The following is an 8,083-nucleotide window of genomic DNA, read 5'->3' on the forward strand; positions in this document are numbered from 1 at the left end:
GAACAGGCTATCTATTGCTTCTGGGAAAGTTAATCATTTCTAGAGTCAAAGGCTTTTTACACAAAGCTGGTTCTCCTTCCAAAGTATACTGTCATAAGTGAAACAGTGTAATTGAGAAACTTGACAGCGAGTTCCACATCACAGGAAAGAATGGAAAACTTCGTTGTTGTTGTTGTTAGGTGCTATTGAGTTGGCACTGATTCCTGGTCACCCTCTGCACCACAGACGAAAGCACAGCCCAGGCCCGTACCAGCCTCACAGTTGTTGCTGTGTCGGAGCCCACTGATGCAACCATGTTGTCAATTCATCTTGCTGAGGGTCTTCTTCTTCAGGGACCCCCTGCTTTACCAAGCATGATGTCCTTCTCGTGTCCAAAGTACATGAGGTAGCTCTTCCGGTCCCTAGCGCGCCGGGAGCTGCTGGCATCGATGCAGACATGGCCAAGTCCAAGAACCACACCACACACAACCAGTCCTGAAAATGGCACAGACATGGTATCAAGAAACCCAGATCACAACGATATGAGTCTCTCAAGGGGGTGGACCCCAAGTTTCTGAGGAGCATGCGCTTTGCCAAGAAGCACAACAAGAAAGGCCTGAAGAAGATGCAGGCCAACAACGCCAAGGCCATGGATGCACATGCCGAGGCTATCAAGACTCTCATAAAGCCCAAGGAGGTCAAGCCTAAGATCCCAAGGGGTGTCAACCGCAAGCTCAGTCGACTGGCCTACACTGCCCACCCCAAGCAGGGGAAGAGTGTTCGGGCACACACGGCCAAGGGTCTGAGGCTCTGTCGGCCAAAGTCCAAGGCCAGTGCTAAAACTAAGGCTGAAGCTTCAACCAAGGTCTCAACTAAAGCTCTAGTCAAGGCTTCAACTAAAGCTCCAGCCAAGGCTTCAACTAAAGCTCCAGCCAAGGCCTCACCTCAGGCTCCCAAAGGTGCCCAGGCCCCCACAAAGATGGAATAGAGTTCTCCATCTGAGGACAGAGGGATTGGCATGACCCTTTGGGCTACCATCTGTATGGAGCTGGTGTCCTCCTGTGCTATTTGTACAAATAAATCTGAGGCAGGGAAAAACAAAACAAAACAAAGTACATGAGGTAAAGTCTCAGCATTCTGTTTCTCAAGAGCGCTCTGACTATACTTCTCCCAAGACAGATTTATTCATTCCTCTGACAGTCCGTGGTATAGTCAATATTCTCACCAACATCAGAATTCAAAGACATCAGTCCTTCTTTGGTCTTCCTTTGTTGTAGTTAAGTGCCATTGAGTCAGTTCCAACTCATAGTGACCCTGTGTATGGTTTCTGAGGAGCATCTGGTGGGTTTGAACCACCAACCTTGCAGTTCAAGCAGACCTTGTGGTCTATTGCATTATCCTACTCATTCTATATTTATCAGATAGTGTAAAGGTACACATAGGTAATGGGAGTAACCAAACCAAAATATTACCAGTTGCTAAGACAAGGTTTGGAGTTCTGGTGTGGTGCTGTAGGATAAGCACTGGACCAAAATGTCGATTTGAAATGCAAGGTTGGCAGTTCAAACCTACCATCATTCCTCAGAAACCATATACAGTGTTTCTATCAGTCGCAACTGACTTGACAGCTCTTCACAACAACAAGATGACGTCTGAACACTTTCTTCAGAAAGCTTGCACTATTTGGCATCAATGATTTAGAGCTGAATCAGATTGGACTCACCTGCCAAGGGTTGGGTTTTGTTTTGTTTTGTTTTCAATATTTGGAAAGTAGAGATCTCTTGGACTTTTTCAAGGAGAAGGACTCTTGAACAGCCTTACTCACCTTCTTCAAAGTCTCCTCCATCTTTGTACAAAGTCGAATAGTGTTCATTATCCAGTAACTTAGGAAAATAACAGCAGCATGTATGTTATTTCATGTAGAAAAAGAGCAAAGTAGTCAATTTTTCTGCTTTTCCGCTGAACTGGCAGATATTGTTTGTTATCTAAGAATGTGATGATTTAGGCCAAAATTCTGCTTCCTGAGTAATTCAGATAATTGTCTCGACCACACACTTTGCTTGAGTTTGAGAGATTTGACTTCAAAAGGCAGGTGATCAAATTAGAATCATGCTTTATGCAGCTCTTGTGCATGTGGAAACTGGGCAATGAATGTTGTTGTTATATGTCCTGAGTAGTTTCCAACTCACAGTGACCCTGTACAGGGTTTCTGAGGCTTTAATTCCGAGGCTTTAAATCTTCCTGGGAGCATAAAGCCTCATCTTTCTCCCATGGAGCAACTGAAATGTTCAAACCACGGACCTTGTGGTTCACAATCCAGTACTTATCATACAGAGCTAATGCTCTCCCAGACAATGACTAAGGAAGATCAAAGGAAGAACTGATGTGTTTGAATTTAGATGTTGGTGAAGAATATTGAATATACCATGAACTTCCAAAAGAATGAGCACATCTGACTTGGAAGAAGTACAAGAAGAAAGTTCTTTAGAAGCAAGAATTGGTTAAGACTTCGTCTCATGGACTTTGGAACATGTTATCAGGAGGGACCGGTCCCTGGAAAAGGACATCTTGCTTAGTATAAAAGTAGAGGGTCACTGGATGAGAGGAAGGACCCCAATGAGATAAATTGGTTACAATTTATCCAGTGGCTACAACACTGGACTCAGTAGGAAGGGCTGTGAGGGTGGACTGGACAGTGTTTCTTCTGTTATTCATGGACGGGGCTGCTTTGAGTTAGAACTAACTCAAGGGCACTTAACAACAACAACTTCACACAGACCCACCAAATCCCACTCTGTGGAGTGGCCCTGGTATCTGCCGTGTGCTCAAGGCCTCGAGATAGAAGTTGGACATGTTATTTGTTGGTCTACCTTTCTACTGATTTTTTTCTGACTTAGAGCTCTCTTTATAAACAGTTCTCTCAACCAGACTCTTAGGAATGCTACACTTGAAAACATTTACAGATACAAAACACAAGGAGGTGTGATCTTTGGCATGCAAGACTGCTTATGGAGTTTCCTGGGTCCTCAGTGTTTGCTCCTGACACTTACCCTTTTCATGAAGGCTGTTAGGAAAGGTTGCCATAACAGAACAGTAACAGGACCAATCAAGGATACAGACGCTCCGATCAGCTTCTGTCCAGAAGCTGATACCGTGGGGGCCAATGATCTATTTTCTCTGCTCCCACTTTTGCAAAAAGAAAATCTTATTCAGCAGTCAGAAGTGTTTCTCAGAGGAGAGAAGGTTCCCACACACACACACACCCTCCTACCCCGACTTGAAAAGGGTCAGAGTTTTTTGTTACCTGTAATCAAAAGTCACCGCGACGGCACCGGACCAGGTAATGTTCTGATCTGTTACTCTAAGGTCACCAAAGGTCAGGGGGCCGGATGTTATAAAGCCATCTGTCCTACAGACATCAATGCACTGACTCAATGGCAGCTGACAACAAAAGTAGTCACGGGGGAGTCCCTGGTGGTTGACATGGCTTTGTACCTTGGCAGAAGTGCTAATGATCTATTTCCAAAAATGCAGCCACTAAAGGCTTTCTGGTAGCGTAGTGGTTACGAATCGGGCTGCGAACCTTAAGGTCAGCGGTTCAAAACTACCAGCAGCTCTGTGGGAGAAAGATGAGGCTTTCTACTCCCGTAAAGATTTACACCCTCGGAAACCCTGTACAGGGTGGCTATGGGTCGGAACCGACTCGACGGCACTTAACAACAACAACAAAGACCTATGGAGCAGAGTTCTGTTTGGACACATTGGGTCACCATGAGGCCTATGGAGCAGAGTTCTACTTGGACGCATTGGGTCACCATGAGGCCTATGGAGCAGAGTTCTACGTGGACACATTGGGTCACCATGAGGCCTATGGAGCAGAGTTCTACTTGGACACATTGGGTCACCATGAGGCCTATGGAGCAGAGTTCTACTTGGACGCATTGGGTCACCATGAGTTAGAATTGACTTGATGGCAACTGACGTTATGAATCACTGTAATCATTTCTGCTTACACAGTTGCTGTTGTTGTTGTTGTTAAGTGCCATCGAGTCTAATCTGACTCATAGCGACCCTGAGTAGGGTTTCTGAGGAGCAGCTGGTGGGTTTGAACTGCAGACCTTGTGGTTCACAGTCCAGTGCTGATCCTCCAGCGCCACACCAGGACTCTGTAGTACTTTTCCATTTAAATAACACTTCCCACACTTCAGTTCATTTGACTTTCAGGACAATATGCAGGACATTAGATGTGCCATTCCTTTCACAGATACCTCATGGAAGTCTGCTATGGGAGGTTTAGGGACCAAGGGAACAGAACGAATCTGACATGGATATGGGACTGCAGGAGATGAGTCATGAACACCGACCACCCTAGCACAACTTAGAGAACGCCAAGGGCTTTCAGACTAGACTGCAAATTCCCTAGGGCAAGAACTGGGCCCACCATTTGTATTGTTTGTGCTAAGCATGGGCTGTGCATACCACGTCTGGCATTGTGGTACAGTGACTACTCTTTGATTGTGGTGGTCCAGTGGACTAAGGGCTTCCTGAAAGCGAGGACATTTGATTGGAGCAGCTGTTACTAATCTGTGGAGTTTCACACGATCCCTTTGTTCAGGTCCTCACAGATGACGTGTAAACTCATGGAACTCTTGAAATGGTACCTTTGTTTCTGCTACATCAACGTGCAGACCTTGCAACTTGTATTTGGGTGAAAGGCATTCTCTGATTTTCCGTTTTCTCTCACTTCATTTCAAAGAGTTTTCTCCTTTCTTGATTTTGTTTATGTTTGCTCGCTTGGACTTTAATTCTTTCATGATTAGACATGGAATAAGTCCCTTTATAAGTAATTTTGAATAATTAAGGGGGAGAAAAATCACCCATAATCCCCTTACCTAGAGGCAACTATAATTATTATGTTGGGCCTATTTCCTTACAGTATTTTATATCCACTTATTTTAACATAGATGAGCTCATATTAAATTTTCAATTTAGAGTCTCTTCCCATTGATAGGATAAACTCTTCTTCAACAATAATTCAAGTCAGCTACAGAATGTGACACTGTTTGAATGCACTGTAACTTTACGTTTCCATCAAGTCTGACGTTGGATTGTTACAACTTTATGTTCGAAATCAAGTTGAAATGAAATCTCTATAAAGCATGTCCCACATTCATTGAGATTATTGGGTTATTTGCTTAGAATGGATTCCTCAAAAAGGAATTACGGCATCGTGTTAGGAACTAGGACACATTTTAGTAAATTTCTTTCTGGAAAGTCTGCCCCACTGAACATGCTCCCATCAGGGTTGAGTGCATCCCTGATTCTTGCACTCACAGCCCTTCCAGTTACAGATTGTACAAATTGCCTCAAAACGTAGTCTCTTAAAGTAGCCGTGGTTTTAGCATCTCTACCAGAAGCCAATGCTTCAGCCTTCCACGGCACTGACCAGGGTTAGTTAGTGGGATTATACTGGCAAGTGCTCTGGTCTACAGAGTCCAAGATGGAGCCTTCTCATGCCAAACACCTGGAAGGGACCATTGGATGGATGGCCAGGGTCAGCCAGCTCTCCTTCCTTCTTCCTATGATCTCAACGCCTCTTCACAGTCTCTCCTACAGGGTACCTGGACTGCTCACACTGTAAGGAAGTCATAGTCCCAGAGTAGGAAGGGAAAGCTGTCCGTCTCTTAAACACATCATCACGGCCACCATACTGGTCAAAGCAGGGGCAGCGCTCACCTAGGTTCCGGAGAGGGTGCAAGACCCCTCTTTATTGTAGCGATGACTATTTTAATTTCCTTATTGGGGTTTGGGTGAAGGAATCCTGGTGGGGCACTGGGTTAAGCAGTGGTAATGCTCACCTAGGTTCAAGAGAAGGTACAAGACTCCTCTTTATTATTGTTACTGTTATTTTATTGATTAGGTCTGGGTAAAAGAACTCTGGTGGTGCAGTGGATTAAGCATTGGCTGCTCACCAAAAGGTTGATGGTTCGAACTCACTAGCCAATGCAGTCTGCTTCTGTCAAGATTACAGCCTAGGAAACCCTAAGGGGCAGTTATACCCTGTCCTATAAGATGAAGTAGCGACCGATGGAGTGTGGAGGCTCTGTAAAGTAAGCACCAAACTGCAAACCATGAGGTTGGTGGTTTGAGTCCAGCAGCTGCTCCTCAGAAGAAAACTGAGGCTTTCTGCTACCCCAAAGATTTACAGCCTTGGAAACCCTATACAGCATTGCTGTGAGTTGGAACCAACTCAACAGTATTTATCAACAACAATAGGTTTGCTATGAGTTGTAGTCAACTTGAAAGCAATGGGTTAGATGTGGCTGCGGGGACTTTGGTCTGATGGGAGTTCGTAGGGTTCCATTGAGCAATGTTGACCTATTTCGTTTCGTGACCTTGGTTGTGACCCCCTCAATATAGCAGCACTCTTCCCTCTTCCTCCCTGGGTTCCCCATTTCCATTGGTCCTTCTTGCCTAGTCCTTCCTCATTTCTAAGCTTTGATTTTGAGCAAACTTTGCTCTTTTGTTGTAGTATGGTTGATTGTACTGAGGAGTTCATTCCTTCCTGGTGATCTTATTAAATTTACGGGCCTGTCTATTCTGTAGCTGAGAGGTAATCCCAAGGTGGTGGGTTCAGTTCCAGGTTTGAAGAGTGTAGACCCTACTCTTCAATGGGAGGACTGTCCAAGAATTTGTGGCCATGTCTGAACCTGTCGCCAGAAATGAGTATCGTACAAAGCACTTGTTTGCTGAATTGAATGATAAGATATGATAACCTGTATCTCTTTCCTTTGAATTCCAAACTTCACCCTTGTCATGTGTTTATTAGACATTCACCTTTTTCCACTTGAAAATTGTTGGGTCATGCTCTTTGACTGTCTTCCAGCTCTGCCACTTACCAGAAGTTGGGCAGAGCTGTGGGGACCAAATGGTTAGCAATTACTTTAAAACACAGATAAGACTATAAAGGGGCAGGGACACTAAACGAATGGAAACAGAATGACCACAACAGAAAACCTGAAGAATGTAGCCACTATCACTACACAATGTGTCAATGTGTGAAGACATGGTTAAATGGGAACACAAACCTTCACCTTCACTGAAGATACAGTATTATTTTAAAAAGAAGAAGGTGGGGAGGTTACTTAAGCTCTCAGAGTCTCGGTTTCATTGTAGAAGGTGGGTAATAATGTATCTATTTGCAGCTCTTCAAGAATATCTGTGATCGGTAAATGAGATTAAGGATGCAGAGTGCCCATTCTCAGCAGTCGATACTACGATGCCCAGTGCACAGGATTGATTCACTTGTTCAGAGCCCTGTTGTACACTCGGGTGCCAGCTTAGGGAAACGCATGTGGGCCTGAACGGAGGCGGGCACCGAGTGACTTCAGGCAAGGAACCGGCCCAGCAGTCTCTGAATTCTACTCGAGGCCAATTTAAAGCCACAATTCCCTGGCACCTCTGCCCAAGGGCCGGAAGCTGACGGCTCAGAAGCGGGCACCGTGCCATTGTGTGAGATGGGAATGAGAACAGGCAGCCAGGGGATCATGTATGTACCCTGCTGTGTTTGTTAAACAAACCTTTCCCAGCGAGGGAGCCCGGAAACAGCTGTCAATCCTGGTCTTACAAGCCCGTGGTAATAAGAAACGTGCCATCATTAATCCAGCTCTGGGAAGAATTACCTTTCAACTTTTTTTTTTTTTCTGTTAAAGAAATCGTGCAGGTCTGCCAGAAAATAAGAGAAGGTCGTTACTGAAAATGATTTATGCCTAGTCCATCAGACTGAAATCAACGTTGTTTCATGAAAACTAGACCAATATTTTAAGACAGGAGGTAATAAATTCATTTGCTGAGGCCCAAATCAAGAGGGACCGACATGTGTCACGTCCGCCTCTTGTCGGAAGGTGACACTGCACCCGGACATGGGCAGCACAGATGCCTTCAGTGGCTTTTCCTCTCTACTAGTGATCGTGGGTTGTACCCAGCCAGCCCCATGCTCCCTTCCTGACCTGAGCCCAGCCCCAGCACACACAACGGGCAGCTGTTTTGGGGTGTCATCTTGGGCCATGAGTAGGTTGAGCCGCAGATTTGTCAGTCCTGGGTG

General features: G+C 45.2%; 1 pseudogene; it reads left to right on the forward strand.

The window, feature by feature from the left end:
• Positions 1 to 436: 436 nt before the first annotated feature.
• Positions 437 to 967, forward strand: LOC102819035 (annotated as a pseudogene).
• Positions 968 to 8,083: the final 7,116 nt, after the last annotated feature.

Source organism: Chrysochloris asiatica, unplaced genomic scaffold, assembly GCF_000296735.1.
Source record: "Chrysochloris asiatica unplaced genomic scaffold, ChrAsi1.0 scaffold00105, whole genome shotgun sequence".
Lineage (NCBI taxonomy): Eukaryota > Metazoa > Chordata > Mammalia > Afrosoricida > Chrysochloridae > Chrysochloris > Chrysochloris asiatica.